The 21416-nt window shown below is 46.0% G+C and overlaps 1 protein-coding gene across 6 annotated transcripts in view; it reads left to right on the top strand.

Annotated features, from left to right (window-relative positions):
• Window positions 1-21416, top strand: part of nr4a2a (nuclear receptor subfamily 4, group A, member 2a) — an 88404-nt gene that overhangs the window by 58201 nt on the left and 8787 nt on the right. For 2 of the 6 annotated variants that reach the window (XM_086123750.1, XM_086123755.1), the window contains 3 exons: window positions 16159-16271; window positions 18179-18305; window positions 19157-19314. The gene's annotated coding sequence lies outside the window, so the exon portion shown is untranslated. Of the gene's footprint in view, window positions 1-8946; window positions 12219-15081; window positions 15983-16158; window positions 16272-18178; window positions 18306-19156; window positions 19315-21416 lie in introns of those variants that run through there. The other 4 variants (XM_086123754.1, XM_086123756.1, XM_086123753.1 and 1 more) reach the window with 4 other exon arrangements.

The raw sequence follows: 21416 nt of genomic DNA on the forward strand, positions 1-21416 counted from the left end.
GCTGACATTGAGCGGAATCTGCTGCATTAATGTGTTTCATGTTCTGCATTCATCATTGTCACCGAGCTGGAGACGACGACTTGGCGCTGTCACTGTAGAAAGGTGAGGCAGGAAGGGCTGTTTGTGAGCGGTACAAAAAAGAAAAAAAAAATGGGGTTCGCTGTAAGTCTAATTAAAAGTAAACTCCGTCATGCTTTTTGCGCTTAAATGTCTTATTTACAATTTGGCATTAAACAGACGTGGGGGGAAAAAAAAAACATGGTGAGACTCAAGCAGGGTAAACATACGATGATAAAAAAAAAAAAAAAGAGCATTTCCCTCCCTTTGGGATCAAAGTCCGACGTCCCCGGAAAGATTCTCCTCGGCAATTATCTGTGTTGTGGGGTGTGTTCATATGAATTTTTGTCTCAACGATCTGCTCTGAAAAATGTCAAAGAAGGGTAACGATATTCGAGATACATTTGAGCCTTTTCCACCCCTTCCGTTCCGTTAACAGAAGCCCGATTGTCAGAGGCCAGTGAAAGATTATCCGAAGCAATTATTGTGTGGGCTCATTTTTTATTTTTTTTCTCTCACTGTTCTGCTCAGAAAACGCTAGTCAATGTAAAAGCGCGTCAAAGAACGATGTTCAAGATGAATTTGAGTACATTCTGCGGATATCATCGGGATGATTGTGTGACGTCAATGAAAGATGCGATCCGGTGATTTTCCCGTGTTGCGCGATGTGACTGAAGCACAGAAATCTAAAACCAGCCCGACTTTTCACGACGGTACACCCTAAGGGCGGACTGACGTTCTTGCTTATTTGTCACCGTGGTTATGATGTGCACGTACAAGCAAAGAGTACATCTGGTCTCTAACCTTCCCGTATCGTGTTCGGTGCGTATTGTGTAATGGCGCCATAATGCACCTTCCAATGAGGACGATGACGAGAGTGAAGCAAGATAGAAATCTGGGTCAGCAAGCTTTGGAGCTGAGGGGAAATTGCAGAGTCAAGTCATAAATGGGCGGCTTTGTCACTACAAGCGACCACTTGTATTTACAAGTCGTCCTCATATCCTTTCACATCGATCGGAATTATTATTTGTTAGACGCCTTCTTTTCGGAGCGGCTGCACTAGAGTGCAATTTTTAAAAGTGGTTCGACAATTCCGAATGACATTTTTAAGAAAAACATGCCACTCTGTTTTTGTTTTTTTCACTTCAAGAGGTGTGCTCAGAGAAGAGGAAAAATAATGGCGTGCAGCCGGTAGCTCGAGCTGCAATTTCTTTTTTCACCTCCATTACGATTCCCTTGACAAAGCCTTGATGAAAAAAACAACTGCAGTGTATATACAGTCTTACGTACAATTGAACAAACTAACCATTGGCCCCTCACGGCTGAAACCCGCGGGCGGCCATCTTACGTTGCCACTCATACTGAAAACGTGTCTTCCCCTTGCAGAAAACACTCTGCATTTTATGCCAGGATCCCCGAATGGAATAATGAAAGCCGCTCAAAGAACTAACATTAACCGTTTGGCTCGAATTTTGTCCCGATGGGTGTGGCCTTCATTTCCTTTTTCCAACATGACGCAAACGAATCTCGGCCTAGCACTCGGAGATGGACATTTTGAGATAAAATCGCTCATTGTATTCTTACCGATAAAATGTGCGTGTGGCGCTTCTCCCAGACTCGTTGGTATAACCGTACGCCCCACAATGTGGCGTTTTCGCTATCGAGACAGAAAATAATGTGAAAACACTGCAGAGAAATCAGTGTGTTGTTAAGACCAGCAAGTACTGACAGCTGCGGTGAAGGCTGAAGCAACAGCCGAAACGGTCAGCCAGGTAAAAGTTCTAAAATAGACCAGTGTCTCCAAAAAGAAACCTTAAACTAAGAGTGCAGTGAGAGTCACGGGGTCCACGTCTGGCCCGCACGTTTGCTGACTTACTTCGCAGAGAATGACCGGAAGGGCACGGTTTGAGGCCGCCTCAGCAGAATCTCGCCGTATCACAAGTGCTGCGAGGTAAGCGCGCTGATAATAGAGCAATGCAAACACAACTCCCGACAGGAATAGCAAGATCAAAACAATGCCTATTTAGTGCTCACGCGGGCGGCATGAATGGCTTTTGTGCGCCGCTTATTATTGCAATCTCAGTGTAGCAACGGTACGGAGCAAATCTCTGTAATTAACCTATGGTAATGACAAAAGCCAATTTATGGCTCTTAAAGATCAAATGTATTTGGGTTAATGTGAGGTCAATCTAATGCATGTGCGGGAATACCGCCGCCGGAATTGAAGGAGCGGGTTGGGGAGAGACATTCGGGGATTATTGCCATTGTGGTGGCCGCGGTCACCAACATTCATAATAAGGGACAGGGCCGCACGAGGTGGAAAGCGCTTCCACTACTTTGTCGCTACGGTGGTGCCGGTAGATACGTGCGATCCGACTTACTCGTCTTTGCTTTGACTTGAGAGCCGAAATTTGAAGCGCAAGCGGTGTATGCGGTCAAGTGAACTTAATTCGCTTGACAACAAGCAGCAGCTTCGCAGATAGAGAATCATTTTTCAAAGCAGAGGCTTCAAGCTATTTATTGTCATCCCCCCTACCCCCCCAAACTAAACGTAAAGAATTCCACGTTATGTATTTAGAACAACCCCATATTGAAGCTTTGCCTTGATGAAATCTGATTAGCTTCATGCTAATAAACAATGAAAGAAATCATAGATGAGCTAACAAATAGCATCAGTGTCGCCATCTCGGTTCTGCTCCAGACCACCCCTGCAAATATGTGAAAGCCATAGTACAGAAATACACTATTTAAATACACTCCAGCCATATTTTTAGAGCCAATAAACATAGCATCTCACAATATATGTCAAGAATTACGCCCAACGATGAGCATTCTAAAACGAACCTCCAGCCATTGTTTTCTGTAGGCATAAAAAGCAGGACTGAAGAGGATTTGACAGTGAATCATCTTCAGAAAAAAAATCTGCAAAATACCAGAACCCCTGATGGAGGGAAGATTATGCAATATGTTTTATAAAGTTTTTAACACAATACAATTTTTTCTTTTAGCCTGGAGATGAATGGCGCCTCCATTCATTTCAATGGAAAATATGTTTCATCATCCGCCTAAAATGTCAATTGAATAAACGACTGCAAATAATGTAAAACCCATCTGGAGCTCAAATGCTATATGTTGCACCATCTTAAAAAATATGTATTTTTTAAAATTGGTGCAGGTCTGCATTTATTTATTTTTTAATGCAAAGTTGCAACGACTTCGAATTGACCACATTCTTTCATACCCTTCAATTGTGTTCTTGTCATGAAAAGCTCTTTTAATGTGACATCTGCGCCACCAAAGTAATGAATGAAAAGCCTGACTTTTCTCAGCCTCTGTGGGTCGGAGCGCTCTGCCCGGCTCTACAGATGTTGGGGCCACCTGGACAAAGGCACAGACAAAAACCTGGCCGGGGCGACCCAGCCAGTCTCCAAACACCGCCCGCCGACTGATGGCGGCCCCTGGCGCGCCACGCTGCATTTAAATAGCACCTTTTGATATCAGATCAATACGAGGGATTAACAGTCCGCTCACTCATGGGCAGATGCTGCTGGGAGACAGCATGCTTTGACTCTGATACATTATTTGGCAGAACTAAACAAAGAAGTTATTCCAATTCCAATGGTTTTGTGACTTTTTTCCCTAAAGGTCAAGCGCTGTCAAAAATATCAGCATATTGACCTTTTTAAACATTCCAGAAACATTGAGATCACAGATTAGGCTTCCCTAGCCTCTGGTTGTGAGCCGCAAAGGGTTAAAATTCATCACGGCAAAGTTGAGCGGGCCCGCGAGCCGCCGTGCGTCGTCGTCTGTGCGCTTCACTTCCAAGTCCGAGGCGGCGTTGACAGTATGATCAGCAAGAATTTAACACAAAAAGAAACGAGTAAATATCCAGAGGCGACACTATTTCGATAAATGTTTGCCACTGTTTACGTTTGAAATGGTCACCATAACAACAGCACGTACGCATGTCAGAATCCAGCAAAAATGGGAGCGTTTTTGACGGTCATTATAAAAGCACCAGAAAAAGATATTTTAGGCTCCCTTAATACAATCAAACATTCTTTTTGTTTTGATATTTTCTTCCACGGCAGTGCTAGTGCACCGTGAGTTTGCGGCATTCCAGCTTCCCCACCGCCAAAAAAACACCACAAATGTTTTGTTGCACGATTTAAAAAGAAGAAAAACAGCACCATATTCTAATGTCACGTAAAACATAAACCAGGAACCCAAGACATTGTTTTGATGTGTGCCTTCAAGAGGCGTGGCCTAGTGTTCTCCGGTGTGTACGGCTCCTCCATGCTCCTTGCAAGTGCATTCATTTTCTTTTGGTGCCTCGGGCCGTTTATCCTGCCCAAGTCACGTTTTTTTTTCCCCCCTATGCACCCATTGAACTAAAAATATGATTTGACCAACATCGTTGAGAGCCAACAAAGCAACTGCTGAGTTGTATGGGAGATCTCTGACCTCATGACAGCGTACATGCAATGTCGAGGCCATCAAGTCAAAATACATCCGCTGTACACCAAATCTATGTCATCTAATCACGTGCGCGCGTGTGCCGAAATGCAGTAAATTCTCTCGGTGTCACCGCATGAAAATAAATAGCCGCCGGCCGCATCGCAACAGCCTTGCTCGTTTTTGTCTCCCTAACATAGTGACATATAAAAAAAAATTAAATATTAATACACTATTGTATATTGATTGGAAAAAATAGCTCCCGCCGTAATGGCCCGGTTGATATTTCTGAATCAAACAATGACAAACTCGTTACCAAAGGTCATTTTTTAAACATTTATGGCGGCTGAGTAGCAGTGGAGCAGGAGGCCTCGCATGGGCCATAAAAGATGAAGACATGCAGATGAAGGCGGGGTGGATATTTGTCGCGGCTTCCGAGCTAACTTATGCGTGATCAACATCTCGGGAGGTATATTAAACCGCTGCCATCGATTCTTTTAATAGGTCTCAGGAAGCAGCTGAAGACTTAAAAAGGAGGCCCGTATGGAAAATGAGAACAAATAAATAGCCCCCCCCCCCAAAAAAGTGAGAATTAAACTTGGCTCTACTTTTGTCTTAATGAAGCTCTTCAACTTACTTCGCCACACAGCAGTTGTCTTGCATTGAGATGCCACAAAAATGGCTCCAAAGCACGCGGGGGGGGGGGGGGGGGGTCCTCAACTTGCATTGGCATAGTTCCTTGGTACCCGGACACCACAAACACTACGTTTGTAGACAATGTTGTCTGAATGAAGCTCCTCAACTCACTTTAACATAGTTCAAGTGGCTTTAAGATGCCACCAGATAGAGACTTTTGTTGGCATTAAATTTTTTGGAGCGGGGCCTCGATGACTCCTCTGCCGCAAGTCGTGTTTTTCTTCAGACACGTGGGACTGGCAACATCCAGCCAGAAGAAGAAATCTTTTTCATACCATCATTGTGGAGGCCGAGCGCGCCGCACTGATGCCTCCTTTGTTCGTCTGACTCATAAGCGGGGAATGGCAGTTGTTGTGTGCCATGCCAAACCGCAAAGCCGGTCCGTTCCACGGTTGCGGGAAGTGAACAAAGGGAGCGTTCAAACACGCCAGTGGAGCCACCAAAAGTGACCGGTGGAGTCGGCAGAGGCATCCGCGGCTTGAAATCAAGTGTCACCGTGAGACGCGGCGCCAGTGCTTTCTCCCTTCAGGAAACGTGCCGGCCGCATGTGTGCGGGAGGGCGGCAGGTCCTCCGAGGTGTCACCTTCACACGTTGTGACAAAGCCCTCTGGTCCGAGAACCCGCTTCCTCCTCAGACAAATGAGCGAAGAGCCACCACCACAGGCAAGGACGGAGAGCCTGCGCGGACTCCGCCAGTCACGGCGTCTCGCTCCATCACTTCACACTTGCATCCCCCCCCCCCCTTTTGTTTTTTGTTTTTTTCTTCCCTCTTCCCTCGCCTCTCTGCTTTTCTCAAGCTGCGGGCTTCCCGTTGCTCATTTGATGTCCACGGGACTTTTAGCAGGGTCTCGCCCAGACATACGCCACATGTCAGCCCGGCCGCGGTGCCTGAAGGGAGATGTTAGTCTGAGGCTTGAATGTGAAGAAGCGCTGTGACAAGCAAGCAAGCAAGCCTTCCTCCATTTGATCTCGAGCGTCGACTCTTTGCACAAAGGAATGACATTCAAACTTTGTCCTGTTCTTGTGCTTTGCAAATGTGCAACCGCAACGCCATAGTCAAAACAAGCAAATACGCCGCATACGGCGGTGCCTTGGCTTGTGAGTTGACTTTCTTGCGTCTCAAATTATTTGTATCCATTGAAATGAATGGAAATGCCATTAATCCGTTCCAGGGCGTACTTTGCACTCTTGATATTTGAGCAAAGCTATCGTTTTCCTTCGCCTTGTAGCTAGTTAAAGTGTGTCTTTTCCAATCGGTCATTTCTTCTTCGTCAATTTCAGTGCGCCATCCAGTGGGCAAGCAGGGGATTGCACGTGCTGCGTTTCAGAACATTGTGTTGTTTTGAAAAAAGAAGGATTCTTCAGAACAAGTAACTCGTCAATTCCTTGTCATCGCTGCGTTTTGTGGCTGCATTGTTCGATCCTGAATTTCATGCGTTTTATGTCAGGCACCTTGATGGGCAGCTATAGGTTGAAGTCAAAGTTTCCTTCGACGATACGTAGGTAAATTCTCTGGGGAAAAAAAAAGATCCTTTGGATTCACTTAATTCAAACATGTGCATCGGTTCCATATGATTAATATATGATAAACCGATGTCATTTTCCCGTTTTCCTCAAAAACAAAAACAAAATCTTAGTCAGTGTTAATCTAGTAGCAATTTAGGTGAAAAACGACCATTATTCTTTAAAAATAAAAACGCAACCCAAAAAAAAAACCCCATACATATTTCAAGTTTAATCACGAACGCAAAGTTCAAATGTTGGACTGTAAATAGCTTGACAAAACGACGTCTTTTGTCTGCGTTTGCATTGTCGATGAGCCTCGCATCAGATCGGAACAGAAATTGGCTCGCCGCAGTCGGCGATGAGTTAATATTGAGAAATTGTGAAAGTGCGGAAACAAGTCTCCCATGGACTAATCTTGTGCTGAGCGCAGCCATGATAATGATGATGGATTAGAAATACACCATCGTATTGGGATTACAGTGCGATTAACTGGCCGAGGGAGGAGGCGGAGGGAGGTGGTGGGGGTGGGGTGGGGGGTGGGGTCTTGAGGAGGCAGACCTGCATCAAGCTAATCAATCAAATAATCGCGACAAGCCCTTGTCTCGTGGAAACAATTAGAGCACTTCTGCGAAATCAATAGCCCTGCATTCTGTTTAGATACCCACCGGTCACTCCTTCAATAAAGCCTCCACCGATTTCGCGAAGCCCGCCAGTCGGCAGAGGGCCATTTGAGGCCGGGCAGTGGGGAACAAAATACATCAAACGGGCTCCAGGAAGGCCTCGTAAAAATTGCAAATCGAAAACAATATCATTTAATGTGGCAAAGGTTATTTTTTTCCACTTGTTCATTATCAAATGTCCTCCGCGAGCCCGCGGCTATAAAAACGGGACGGCGGCTTTCTTCGTCTCGAGTGTTTGTTCGGGCGGGTGGAGGGGTGGGGGGGGTGGATACAGAAGGAGACACGATGACATCGGAAAGAAAAGCAAAGTAAGCGTGGGATCAAAGCGCTTCATAAAGTTGCTCCGAGAAATAGTCCTGCTCGTGCAAGTGTCTCCTGTTCCTAGCCGGGCTCCCATACATAATTAAAGCGGGAATTTGTATCTGTCTGCACTCTGTGGCCTCCTGATGAATTAATATCTGGGTGGAAGTGCTACACAGCCATCAGATTAGCTCATTTATTTCTGTCAGCTGCTTGCTCCATCAGCTATTTGTAAATCAGTGAGAGTCGGGTGGAGGACTGGAAGGGAGTGGTGGAGTGGGGGGGGGGGGGGGGGGATTTGGAGATTGTTGGACATGTATTTATTATCATAAATGGCTGTTATGAATTAGGTCTGCTGCCTACAGTGCCTCAAGTGCAAGCGTACGGTGATTTTTTTTGGGGACAGTTGACAGCGGGATACTCGGAAAACAGCCATGATGTATGTTTGTATTGTATACGTAAAATTCCAAAGAAGAATTGATTGGCGTCAAACCAGCATCTTTTCAAGATCTTTTAAACAGGATTCCAGTAACGTGCGGATGCTTTCCGTGGAAATGACATGAAGAAAGTTATGAAAAAGGCATTCTGGCCAACATCTCCATGCAAAGTTAACGGGAGTCGAGATTTTAAATGGGAGCTTTTTTTATGGGGGGGCACCCGAACCCCCCCTCTCCCCATTCACCCAAGAAGTAGAGGTTGTTGTCTCGCTCATAAGACGACAGGCAAATTAGACCGCGGTCATTGGCATTAACGCTCAAATTAGACAGAAGCCAAAATATATACTTATATATATATATATATATAAGTATATCGAGTCAATATGTCCATTTGGATTTGAAAAATGGCCACAGTCACATCGAGGTTTTTGAAGGTGTCTTGTCAACGACAAATTTGAGAAATGTCGACCCGACACCTGTTCTCCGAGAGTCCAAGCTGACGGAAAACTGGTTTGGATGTCAGCGGCGTGGTCCAGGATCTCCGCGTTGTCGTGTGGACTGGAGTTGCAAACGGCGGGGTAACTAACAAGACGACTGCATTAACCTTTGCTTTGCCGCTGAGGGGAGGGCACAAACAGGCCGGCCCCCGTTCAAGGGACTCCCATAATCAGGCTCCTGTCACGGCTGTTTCCAGGAGATTAATTCAGCTGGTTTCAATTCCGTCCGCCGCGTTCCTCGTAGCCTCAACCCGAGGTACACGCGGCGCCCTGTTTCGCGCATGGCAACGAGTCAATTGAACTGGGGGGTGGGGGGGTGGCTAAGGGGGGAGATAGGTCACAGGAATGCCCTTCCGCCCTTGCACAAATAACATCAACGGAGACTAAAGTGTCACAAACGCCATGACGGAAGGAGAGTGCAAACCCTATGTTGGGGCCCGACAAACCAATGGCTTCTTTCCCCCCCGGTGCCCCACACCCAAGAAGTAGAGGTTGCTGTCTCGCTCATAAGACGACGGGCAAATTAGACCGCGGTCATTGGCATTCACATTCACAGAATACTGAGAAATAAAGGAGGACGATTGGATTGGATACAACTTTATTGTCAAATGTGCTGTATTGTATCACAATGTCGATAGATTGCTCGATAGATCGACTTGCAATTGACATACTAGAACTAATAAAAAGGAAACTAAAATGAACCATCATTGAAAAAAAATCTAAAATAGTAAAAACTAACAAACCCACTCTAAATCTGACCTAAAATCAACAGAATTAAAAAAAATATCAAAATGAAATAAAAACTACCGTAACTGTAAAACTCGATTTCCCAATCGGTGACAATGGCGTCTGCCCGGTAATACCGGTATATCTTATACGCTGGCGCGAAAAGGAGAGCTGTACCACATGCTGACAGCGCTTGCGGTTGAAGCGGCGATCACACGGTCATGGTAATAACGCGATAAAGAAACGCAGTGGACCCCCGCCGTTGACCCCCGGTCCCAGTCGAAACCCGCGTTTACCCGAACGTTGCCGAGAGAGCTCGGCGGACAGCTCCCTTGTTGTTGCGCCCGGGAGCCTCTCCTGGCACGTGGCTAATGAAGTGCGAAGACAACGGCGCTAAGGAGCGGCTGATGCAGAGGGACAGTGACAGAGACGTAGGGGCCCGCCGTTAGTTACCTGTAATAGCCAGGGATGACGATGGGCGCCCCGGCGCCGGCTTGACAGATGTCGGCGTTTCTTCTGATCATCCATTTTACCAAGCGCCTTGGTAAAAGGTCCCGTGGCATTGATAACACATTTGGCTCTGACATCAAATTCCTGCCCTATGAAAGAAAACAGCATCAATCACCAGGGGCAATTCATCTGTGGCCGGTGACAAGCCGGATTATTAATTTATCAGCGAACGCCCCCCTCTCTCCGTAATAGAGTGGCCCGACTTGTGTCCATGGGAGACTTCCCAGGATTGTAATTAATAGGAAACAGACATACCTAATTTCCCTCTCGCCTGTTTTGTGTCACACGCGGGGCCCGGCGGCCCTGACTGAGGGACTCTTTTGAAAATTGTGGAAGGCAAATGTTTGTTAATGTCGGCGTTGAAGAGCTATAGCGCCTAATGAGATCGCATATCAAAACGCGAGCGCGGGCCCAGCAAATGAGGACCGCGAGATGAATGACACGCTGTCTTCTTCTAATTTGACATCGAGGACCGCAGAGAGAGAGAGAGAGAGAGGCCTCAATGTGGGGCTGCTGCCATTTTCCCCGTTGTCCCATCAGCGGTCTGGTGAAAGAAACGAGTCGATCATTTCGTTTGGTACATTCAACGAGCATGTCATCGGTCAACACAATATTGCGTCTCTCATGAAAGATCGGTCAAAATGCCCAAAAATGGCCGGTGCTCTACGAGTTGTCTTTCCCGAAAATGTCTGGCATTGAAAGATACAATACTGTGCTTTAAACAAACATGGACTAATACCATAAATAAATCATATGTCATCAATGACAGTTTTTGAACCGCGGTGAATTCATTGTGACTCCTCCTGGCCACCGGGGGGCAGTCATGCAGACACGATTGAAAAAGTGTTGACAGAGTACCGTTGCAAACGGACATTCGCCTGACATGCCCGGTCAATTTTTCTCGTTGCCATCAAACTCTGAACATGTTCAAAATTTCTTTGCGACAAGAGAACCTATTTGGGACCATTAAAATTGTTGGCAAACGTCTTTGCGACTGTTTGCGACCTTGAACGAACCCTGACGAAAAAAAGCAACATTGGCGACGCGCGCAATCACATCACCGCTCGGTGAGATACGGCCTTGAAGGGCGACTGCAGCGCTCAATGCTACGTGTTAGCCTGTCAGTTGTGATTTCTATGACGTGCCAGCATTAAGCTAGCATGGCCTCCTCAAGCAAATTTGCTAGTTTTGGATACACCACTTGACATAGCCAAAAATGAAAAAACTTCTCTTTGTTTGAGAGTAAACTTCAACTAATACACACACACACACACACAAATGCTTGGTTGTTTTCCTAACCCACTTGCCTGCTAGCTGTGGATCTTGAGCAGATTGTGTTGCTTTTAACCCAAGGTTGGGTTAATTATTTGGACCCAGTCGATTCAGTTGAAGATTGGAAAAAAAAAAAATCAGCCGAATGAGGACTTGTATCTTGAAAAACGTGTAAATGGCGTCAGCCATTTTTCATAGCACCGCTGTTGAATTAAAACCTCTGCAGTGGGCAGATGGTGTGTCCAATCTATCCTTGCACCGTTGTTGGGTTTATTTTGATGACGTCCAATGAAGAGGCGGCGAGTGTGCATTTGTGCAAGGAAACTGGAGAAAGACAAAAAAAAAAAAAAGAAAAAAACGTCCCTCTTATTATCTGTTCCGCCTAATCCCTCTCCATGTGGGGCCCTCCTCTCCCACTTTTAAAGTGGGCCGTCTCCTTCAAGAGGCGGGCTTCCATCTTTTAAAACATCAGGGGGCGGTCACGTGTTGAGATCCTCAAATCTCGGTTATTCATGAAATGATTCAGAATCCCCCCCGCCCCCCGCTTTTTGTTCTTTTACTCTTAACCGCTTTATTCTTCCAAAGCCGGACCGATACGTGACATTTAAAAGATAAGTCAGGCCATTTGGAGTTGGCTAATTCCATTTCCGTTTCCTGAAACGGCTCTCTACGCCGCAAAAATACGTTTATGAAATATTAAAAGCCTCCGCAGTCGACGGTCGGTGACGATGTGCAAACGAGCTGTGAGTAAGCAGCGGCGGCGGCGGGCCCCCGCTGCGAGGCACTACACGGAGTGCGTCAGGAAAAGCGGGCCGCGGCTTTTGTTGGATTTACCTGCGATCGCATCCCCCGTACATAGCGCACTCGTCAGAAACCCCGTCCAACCCCCCCCCCCCCCCACCCACCCCCCAGTCGCAACCCCACCAGCCCGTCTGCGGCTCTGCCCTCTCCACTAGGTGCACCACTTCAGTGTAATTGGCTGTGGCAGCCCCATACCTGGCAGCAGTGCGGGCGACGGCGAGGTTCATTGGAGCATCGTGGTGTTGTCCTGCAGCGGGGGGACAGGACCAGAGCAGGGGGATGTGAGTCACCCCGAGCCTGTGACTGGTGGTATGGAAGTGTGTCGGAACCGATATGTCACATCTGTCCCTGTCACTTTGCATCAGCGCGATGGCTGCTCTGGATGCTCCGGCCGGCCACACAAGGAAGCGCACTTAAAGCCACAGCGGCCCTTTGGCCTGAGCGCCGGGGCCCCGCTAACGACCCCTCCCGTCCACCTTCCTTCCTGCGCCGGGGAAAGGCGCGCGAATGAGGGATTAAGGAGGAGGTGCGTCAAATAAAATAGCGACGGCATGTTCCGGGCATGGGCTCATTTTTACTTCAGTCAATTTGATGAAATATTTCCCATTGAAATCTATCCAGCTATCTATCTATCCATCTCGCTCTAGCGCCCTCTAGCTCTCGCTCTATCTTTTGCTCTATCTCTCTCTTTCTCTATCTGTGGCAACAAAAAAAAAAGGTGCGATTCTTTCATGAGTAAAATAAATTTTTAACTCAAATGATGACAAATTTAATATTTCAGAAAAAAAAATTAGGGAAAAAGTTCTCTCGGGATCTGGCAGTCTGCATGTCCTTGACATCCAATGTTCATCATGATGTCAATTTAATGTGTAGCTGTGAATGGACTAAAAATGCTTGTAAATATATATATATACTTTTTTCCATTTTTGCCGTGGTATACTGTTGAAGTGGGCGTGGCTTAAAAACTTTGATTTAAAAAGGCTCATATGCCTTACATTAGTGACAAAAATGTATATCTGCTCATTTCTAATCAACTATAGATATAAATTACTGAATAAATGCGAGTATGGAGAAAGGATACACAATTGCAAAAAAATAAAAGCCATTCCGATCTCTTTCACCATTTTCTTGGGCCATTTCCAGTTCGAAGATAACGGTTTGACTCCGAATATGGCTGAGCTATGACTCATTTTGCTCAACTGTCTGTCCGGTGTCACACGCAAGTGCTTCCACTCTCCCCATAATGACTTTTTCAAGAGGCTAAACAAGCCCTGACAGCAGCTGATCTGCTTTGGCCGCACAAAAAAGAAGAAGAAGGAAAAAAAGAGCCATGGGTGGATTCCTTTTAATGAACACGGAATGCGACCATCAAGATTTATGGATTAATTCCTCTTCGGCTCTAAAATAGCCGAGATCTATATTCCGAGTCACAAGGTCACAAGTTTTGTAATTTAAATGAAAGGGTCTAAAGGTGACAAATGAACAAAGCCGGCTTTCATTAGAAAGTGATTCTTATGTACATCTTTGAAGATTTATAGCCGGACAATCCCTCCGTTTGAAAAGTAAAGAGAGAACGCAGATGATTAATCACTTTTAATGTTGGTGTCCGGGGTGACTTTCTTTCTATTTGTTATTGCCAAGGTAGTTCAAGTCCCTCCTTGTTTGGTTGCTCCTTTGCAGGAATGAGGCGGCTCCCTTTTGTGCCCTGATTTATTTTACGTTTGAGCGACTTGAGGCCGGCTAGCTGCTGGGGCTGCGCTGAATGCTACGGTACGCTGGAAGCCATTTGCCCCCACTGTGGGAAATAAATATATAAATTCAAAGCCAAAAGTAAAAAGGGGGGGGGGGAGAGAACAACGGAAAAACAGCAGATTTAAAGGCCACGTTTTAGAATGAATTACATACAAGAGTATGCACCCTGCCATGATGTATTAGGAAGAGCTTCGCATCCTGTTCTTCATCTCTGTAGGGTAAATGTGACCATTAATGTGGTTAGCGCGCGCACACGCACACACTGAATAAAGCTGGTGTCCTCTTGATGATTGCTGCGCTTCCTAAATGACGCCACGCCGCCCTCGGTTGCAGATTGGCGCATCACTACATTCAAGTCCTTGTAAAGTGAAAAGAAATATATCGTGTCCATTTGACACACTCACCACAGAGTAGAATTGTTGAAAACCCCTGACAAATTTAAATGATGGCGGGGGGAAAAAAAACAGTATAAAATGAAGTGTCAACATCAGGAAAAATAATGTCCTCGGTTGGTCTATATGCGCTTGAAAACGCAGCCGGCTCACCTGTCGAATGTCACTCGAATAGCACATCGCGGCATCTTTCTTCCGCCCGTCACATCCGTACATGTGTGGAGCCGTAAAAATATAAAGCCTCCGGTGGCTGGAATAGATGCTACAAAGTCACCGCGGGGCTTTGCATAGCCACCGGCTAGCTCGCTAGCTAACAGGCTTGTGGAGGCCAGCTCGTCCGCGGCGTCACCTGCTCACTTGGTGGGTCAGTCCACTTAAGAGAGACACTTCGGGGGAAATCGGTAAACAGAGTAGCATTGTGATTCAGCCGGTGGCTCACACTGCGTAACGGACATTTAAGCGCGTGTAACTATTTGAAGTAAGTCAGTTAAAATTCGCAGGCAATTTTTTTCTGTGGTGGTGGGAGCCACTGCATTGTAGCACACAAGCCACAAGACAATTACTGCATAAATTGGTCATAAAAAGGAGAAAACGGTTTTGAAAAGAGTTGGTTAGAAAACATAATTGTGTGTTATTACTGAATTTAAGCAGACCCAGTTTGTAGCAATATAAAATGCCCGCTAGTGCGGGAAAACGGATGCGGCATTTGTGCAATGCTTTCCGTTCCAGCATATTACGATCCTTGAATAACACAAAATATTTCACGTATGGCAATTTCGGGAAAGACACCGAGCTGTTGTGTAAAACGTGGCATCCAGAAGACATGTTTTCAGGGTACAGCTATAGCTATAGCTAGCTATAGCTGAACTGACCTTTTACACAACACCGAGCCGTTGTGTAAAACGTGGCATCCAGAAGACATGTTTTCAGGGTACAGCTATAGCTAGCTAGCTATAGCTAGTTATAGCTATAGCTAGCTAGCTAAAATACTAAGCTATAGCTAGCTGGTGAACTTTAAGCTAGCAAGAAAAAGGCTTTCAGTATAGCGATGGTGAAAAATAATGCTCATTTTATAACTTATGTTTTTTAGTAAGCATGAGCAATTTTCCTTCATCTGGCATCGTCGCGGCGATACACTTGCGTGACATGTTCGTTGCAGTTTACCGGATGCCCTTCTTGACACAACTGATCCGTTTTATCCACGATTGGCACAAGTAGAAGCTTCAAGCCGATCTGCTGGGTCAAAATGATTCAGCAAACCTCGGGTAAAAGTCACCCAATCTGCTCAAAATCCGGAGCTACCCAGCGGGTGGGTTCGGAAAACAACCCAGCATTGTTTTGTGCGCGCATCATTCTTAACACGTTTTGCACATGTCGTCATTTATTATTTATTTTCTGAATTCACTGTGAAGAGTCTTGAAATGTCAGGAACAGCCGGATTTGAGGCAGGATGTTTTTTGTTTTTTTTAATATGAATGAACAGTGGCAGCGGCTGGCTCCTGATGAGGATAAAAATGATGATGATGATGACGATGATAATTATCATCAGCAATTAAAAAGCCAAAATGGCCCCGAATGACGGCGCAGCGAGATGAGCATCAGAGCTCCCTGGAGGACAAACCCCCCGCCCCCCCCCTTCTCTCCTCCCTGCCCCCGCCTCCTGGCTTCACCAACCTGAATCCTGTCCCTACCTCTACTGGGCTCACTGCCCGCCCACCACCCGCCTGCCCGCCGCAGCCTCCTGGAGGTACAAAGCTCAGTGGAGTGAGAGGAAGGGGCTTGCAGCCCACATAAAATGCTGCAAAATGACAGGGGACGGTCATGACAGTGAATTTCATGTCTCCCAGTCATAGAAGCGGAGATGCTTGGCTGGGCTGACTCGGCCGATTAAATTGTTACAGGTACACAGATGTTTTTGTCAATTACACAAGAACGGGCAACGCTTCCGTGTGTGTAAAACGCACGAGTCCCGTACGTGTTTAGATCGACCTCGCCTGATTAAATCGCCGCCAAGTTAGCAGATGCTTCCTGCGGAATTTTCACCCGTCTGCCTTTGCGATCTGCTTTTTCCTCAAAGCTCGTCGGAGGCCCGAGCGTGTCTCGCACGCTTGCGACGATCTGACCGTGATGGCTCCAATAATCCCGAGGAGATGAACCCGAGCAGTCAAAGCCCGATCCCCACTAAATAAGGTCAGGACAGAAAATGTCACTGCCATAATGTACCCACTTGCATATGGCAAAAGACAAGGAGGAGACAGCTGGAGCAGAAATTACATATAGGCTCAAGCTTTTGTGTGTGTGTGTATGTGTGTGTGTGTGTAGGGGGGGCTTGCTATTCTCTTTGAATGTTTCCTTAACAATCGTGGACACAAAACCAATAGGGTGGCCCAAAAATAAATTTTTTTGGTTTTTCTGATTAAAGCTTAAGTGTTTAAAAATGTGTAACACTGTAGATTGGCACTTCTAAGAACAGAAACTTGACTAGATATTTATTTCTCTCCGTCTCTCTCTCTCTCTCTCTCTCTCTCTCTGAGAGAAATTGTCTCTACAGCCCTGTTCTCAAACTTAAGTCGCTGTACCATGCAAAAAAAAAAATGAAATTAAAAATACCGGTTCACTGGTGTACCAGACCTAATGACATTAACCTACTTGAGCTAAAGTCTTGATTTTTTTTTCTTCATACAAATGATATGAAAATATTTGACCAGTTGTGTGTCCATTTTAGCATGAAATCCTTCTCAATTCTAATGTACAAAATCTTTTTTTTATTACATTTTATTTTCTTTTAAACGCGCACGTGTAAAAAGGTTTGAGATCAAACCTCCCCCCCGCTTCCCCTCCACCGTCGCTATTCGAATGCGTCTGACAGATCAGTGGTCAGATAGTCGCCGTAGCCCCTTGTGAAGTCTGTTGCCTTTTTGCAGTACATGGGAATCCACATGTCCCCAAATGCCAAATGAGCTCTGACAGATAGCCTCCAGAAACAAAGTTGGGAGTTTGCCGCTACCAGGGAGAGCTTGAGTGAACAGGACATGCTATGTACACCCTGGCTAACAATCAACATATGCTTTGTTTTTCCGATGCCAACACAAGGCACACATTGCCCGCAGACGTATGGATCCCGGGACCCGTTGCAACGTCATGCCTACTGGCTATTATTTGCTTTAAAAAAAGAAAAGAAAAAAAATGCCACGTGTTTACGCTCGCATAGACTGCATTTACACTCCATGTGAGGCGCGGCACGCTTTCAGCTACGGCGTCACGTTACTCACCACGATGACCGAAAAATCTTGAGGTTTCAGTCGTTTAAAGAAATAATAATAATAATGAGGAAAATCGCACTCCATATTGGACATTCATACAAATCTGGAGTAATAAATAGATAGAATGAAAATGTTTGGCATGACGATTCATTCAGGGGCGGCGCTTTCTGGTGCGTGTGACTTGGCCACCGGGGGCAGTGTAGTCCAGCCTAGCGGACGCAAACCAAGACGAGCTTCATAACTACTCACAGTGACTCGGTCAGCTGCACTAAAATGTATCTGTTTTCACACTGGATTTAGAATACATGCTTGTGAGTATTTGGTCCGCTGAAAAACTTTTTTTTTTTTTTTGTGACGCGTTTTAGTCTCATAGGCTACGATCACATTTTACGACATTGTGACGTCAACTTAAATAGGATCCGTTGTTCACACTTGCCTGGAGACCAATCCAGGGTGTACGCCGCTTCTCTTGCACAAAGTCAGCCGGGGATGCGCTCCTGCTCAGTAAGAAGAAAGCTCGATAAAAACGAACCCATTGCCATCGATAACCGAATGTGGGCAGCTCAGCCTACGTCAACATTGGGGTGATCTTGCGTTCGGGGGTGCTTTGACTGAGCACCGGCGAAGGTGTCGTTGCGGGACAGCGGCAGGGACCGTGATGACTTCAACGCGCCAGCAATGAGAGAAATCCTAACATGACCCCCCCAACCCCCCATGCACACACCCCATCCTTCATTTTTCCTCCCCTCTCTGTAATGAGCCACACCTGTACGGCGCTTTAAATACCAGAGAGAAGCTTTAAATGTCAGGTGCAATTAAAGCTTATGATTCAAGGCTGCACCAATCAAATCAAGGCCCCGGAGTTCAGCCAAGTCTTGGGGAGAAAGCCGAGTCGGAGCCGGCTGCCGAGATGCCACCGAGCGCTCGCTCTTCCTTCACCTCGCACTTCAACAGCCCAAAGGTGATTGTAAAGTTTACTGCCATGCGCCTGAACTTCTCCATCTTCCCAACTCCGACGCCTTTATCAAGGGAAAGGTTTACGGCGTGCGCGGCTATATGAGCTGAGAAATGACAGCGGATAGGAAATAAGGGGGGAGGGCGAGGAAGAAAGACTTCTTTTGGGGGGGGGGTCTCACTTGGGTTATATGCTTTAAAAAAGGCACCACACTCATTACCTGAATTTGATGAAACCATTGTGCAGTATGTGCATCGTTTTGATTCGGCCATCAACAAAAGACTCTCTCATTTAAAATATTGTCTTTTTTTTTTCTCGCCACCGTAGTTTTGACAACACATTTTTACCGCATTATTTTAATTAGAGATGCAAAAGACAACTTCTCTTGCTGATTTTTTTTTTTTTTGCGCTGCTAGTTGATTCTCTGCAAAAGAATTTGAGGAAGATGATTTAAGCACCTTCTGAGTGTAACACTCGGCAGAAGGAGGCAATAATACAATACCACATACAGTAGGTAACATCAATATTACTTGTCGTGTTAAAAAAAAAAAAAAAAAAAAAAAAAAGCCAATCTGGCCAAAAATCATTTTCCAGGGACGAGTGCAACGTAGTTGTCCACTGGGGGCAATGTTAAAGTAGACGCCGCCATTCGTCTTCATCGGCTTCTTTTCAGTACTGTACATGAACGACGTCATTGTTATTCGCCGATGGCGGCGAGCAAAAAGTGATTCTTTTTGGGGATGGGCGAGTGTGATGCAATGTAGATTTTGAGGATTTTGAGGCAATGATATTGTCGCCTACATTTGACTGTGGAGCTGCAAACCCACTAATTGGTCTCCTCTGCCGCTCACCTCCAGGAGCCCCGCTATGTTCATACAGATGGGAAGAAAAAAAAACATCTCCAAAAGAAAAACACAAGCGGTGATAAATGAGATTCCTCAAATGTGGTGAAAAGCAACAGAAAGTGGTGACATTTCAGCTCCAACCCGGGTGAGTTGTCTGGAACAAGCCACAGGTAAGTGAGGGGCAGGGGATGGGTGGGGGCGGGGGGGGAGGGGCATACAGTGTCGGGTGACATCGTTTCATGACTTAAAGGAAGCATACGATGCCTTTTAAAAAAGAATTTCAAAAGAGTTAACAGAGTTTTTAATAACCTGTTTTGGTCATAATACCCCATGGATGAAGAATTACAGCACACTTGGCACACGTTTCGTGTCCTGCTGAAATCAGTTCAGGGTCATGCTTAATGCAAACTACCTAATAATGGGCTCGAAAAAGCAAAAACTGCTACTTGGGTCACTTTGACCCAACCTTTGTTTAGTTGTTTTGTTTGTACAAAATAACCCCCCCCCCCCCCAAAAAAAATGTTTTTTTATTTTCCAAAATGAAAATTTTATATATGACTTTTGTTTTGTTTTGTATACAAAAACACTTTTAAAAAAGGGTCAAAGTGTCCCACAATCGACCTCACCTAAATTGGGTTTTAAAAAGAAAAAGGACCGATCCAGCACTTGGGTCAATTTGACCCCCAAACTTGGATCACTTTGTAAAAACATCTTTCAAAATTGGGTCATTTTGAACAAAACAACCCCAAAGATTGGCTTAAATGGACCCAAGTCGTGAATCAGTCACATTTTCTTTTCCCCAAATTTTTGAACCAACCGTTTTTAGAGCTATACAAACAATAAAAAGCCAATTCCCAACATCTCCTTTTTAAAATCGCCCGATTGGGGACACCTGAGCGTTATTACGGCGTGAAAGGATTCCTAGACTGCAGAACAAGGAAAGCTCCGCGTCAGGCAGTCATTCAAGGCAAACATGTCACCGCCTCCCCCCCCTTCGAGTGAAAAATGAACCCGGGCGGGCAAATAAAACAATATGACCACGGGGACCAGGAATTCGGCGGATAAGTGTCAGCTCCGGAGAAAAAATGAAGCATTTACCTGTTTGTAATCCAATTTCTCCGCGGCGTCGGTGCGGATATCGGACTCCTCGGCGAATGAGCCGGATGCTCTCGGGCTGATGAGAAATGGCGCCGGCTCGCCCACGGCCCGTTCGGAGATCCCGTCGCGAGAGCCGAACCGGAGCCCATCAACATTTGGATCCTTATTGACCCAAATCTCGGCGACGGTTCGCGCGCTATTCAAATGTGCGCTTCTCATATTTGCGATGAGAGGGAATATCCAGGCGGGCCATACATACATATTCCATTGCTTTAAACCCCACAATCATTTTCCGGCGCTTTGACAGCTGGAAGCGCAATAAGCCCGGCAAAACACGGTTAAAAGAACAAACGCATTGCTTTTACTCTGCACGCTTGTATGTGTATTGGAAGGAACTCGGATGACTTCCACGGTCCTCTTGCTGCGGATTTTGAGCAGATTGTGTTACTTTGTACCCAAAGTTGGGTTATTTGCATCCGGACGATTGGGTCGAAGATCGCTTTGGGCAGGATGAAGAGCTGAGGCCTGCTCGCCGATGCCCACCCAAGCTTTAAAATGTTTTGGACTTCAGTGGGTTTTGATGAAGTGCAAATTGCGGATTTTGACTAACTATCCATCCATCCATCCATTTTCTGATCCACTTTATCAAGTATCAAGTACAAGTTTATTGTCAAATGTGCTCTATGTGTAACATGCAGCACAGATGACATTTCTTCCCTCTCAACCAGACAGCAAGACAACAAGCGGAGCCGCTGCGGGTGCCCGCGCCGCCATCAAAAGAACAGTTAACATCCTCACAAGGGTCACGGGCCGTGCTGGAGCCTATCCCAGCTGTCTTCGGGCAGTAGGCGGGGGAGACACCCCGAACCGGTTGCCTGCCAATTGCAGGGCACGCAAAGACACCTCGGGACAATTTTGAGTGTTCAATCAGCCTTTTGAAATGAGTACCCGGAGAAAAGCCACGCGGGCACGGGGAGAACATGCAAACTCCACACAGGGTGTGCCCCGCCTTTTGCCCCAAAGTGCGCAAACCCACCCGTGACCCTAATGAGAATAAGCGCGATCAAAGATGGATGACCGGAGCGTTTCAAGTCCTTTTCTAATGCATCCGAACGATTGTAAGTCGGTTAATTTGGCACCATCTGCATTCTTGTGCACTTTGTGTAATTTTATA

Source organism: Hippocampus guttulatus, chromosome 11, assembly GCF_054856545.1.
Source record: "Hippocampus guttulatus isolate MCC_2025c chromosome 11, RoL_Hgut_1.0, whole genome shotgun sequence".
Taxonomy (NCBI): Eukaryota; Metazoa; Chordata; class Actinopteri; order Syngnathiformes; family Syngnathidae; genus Hippocampus; species Hippocampus guttulatus.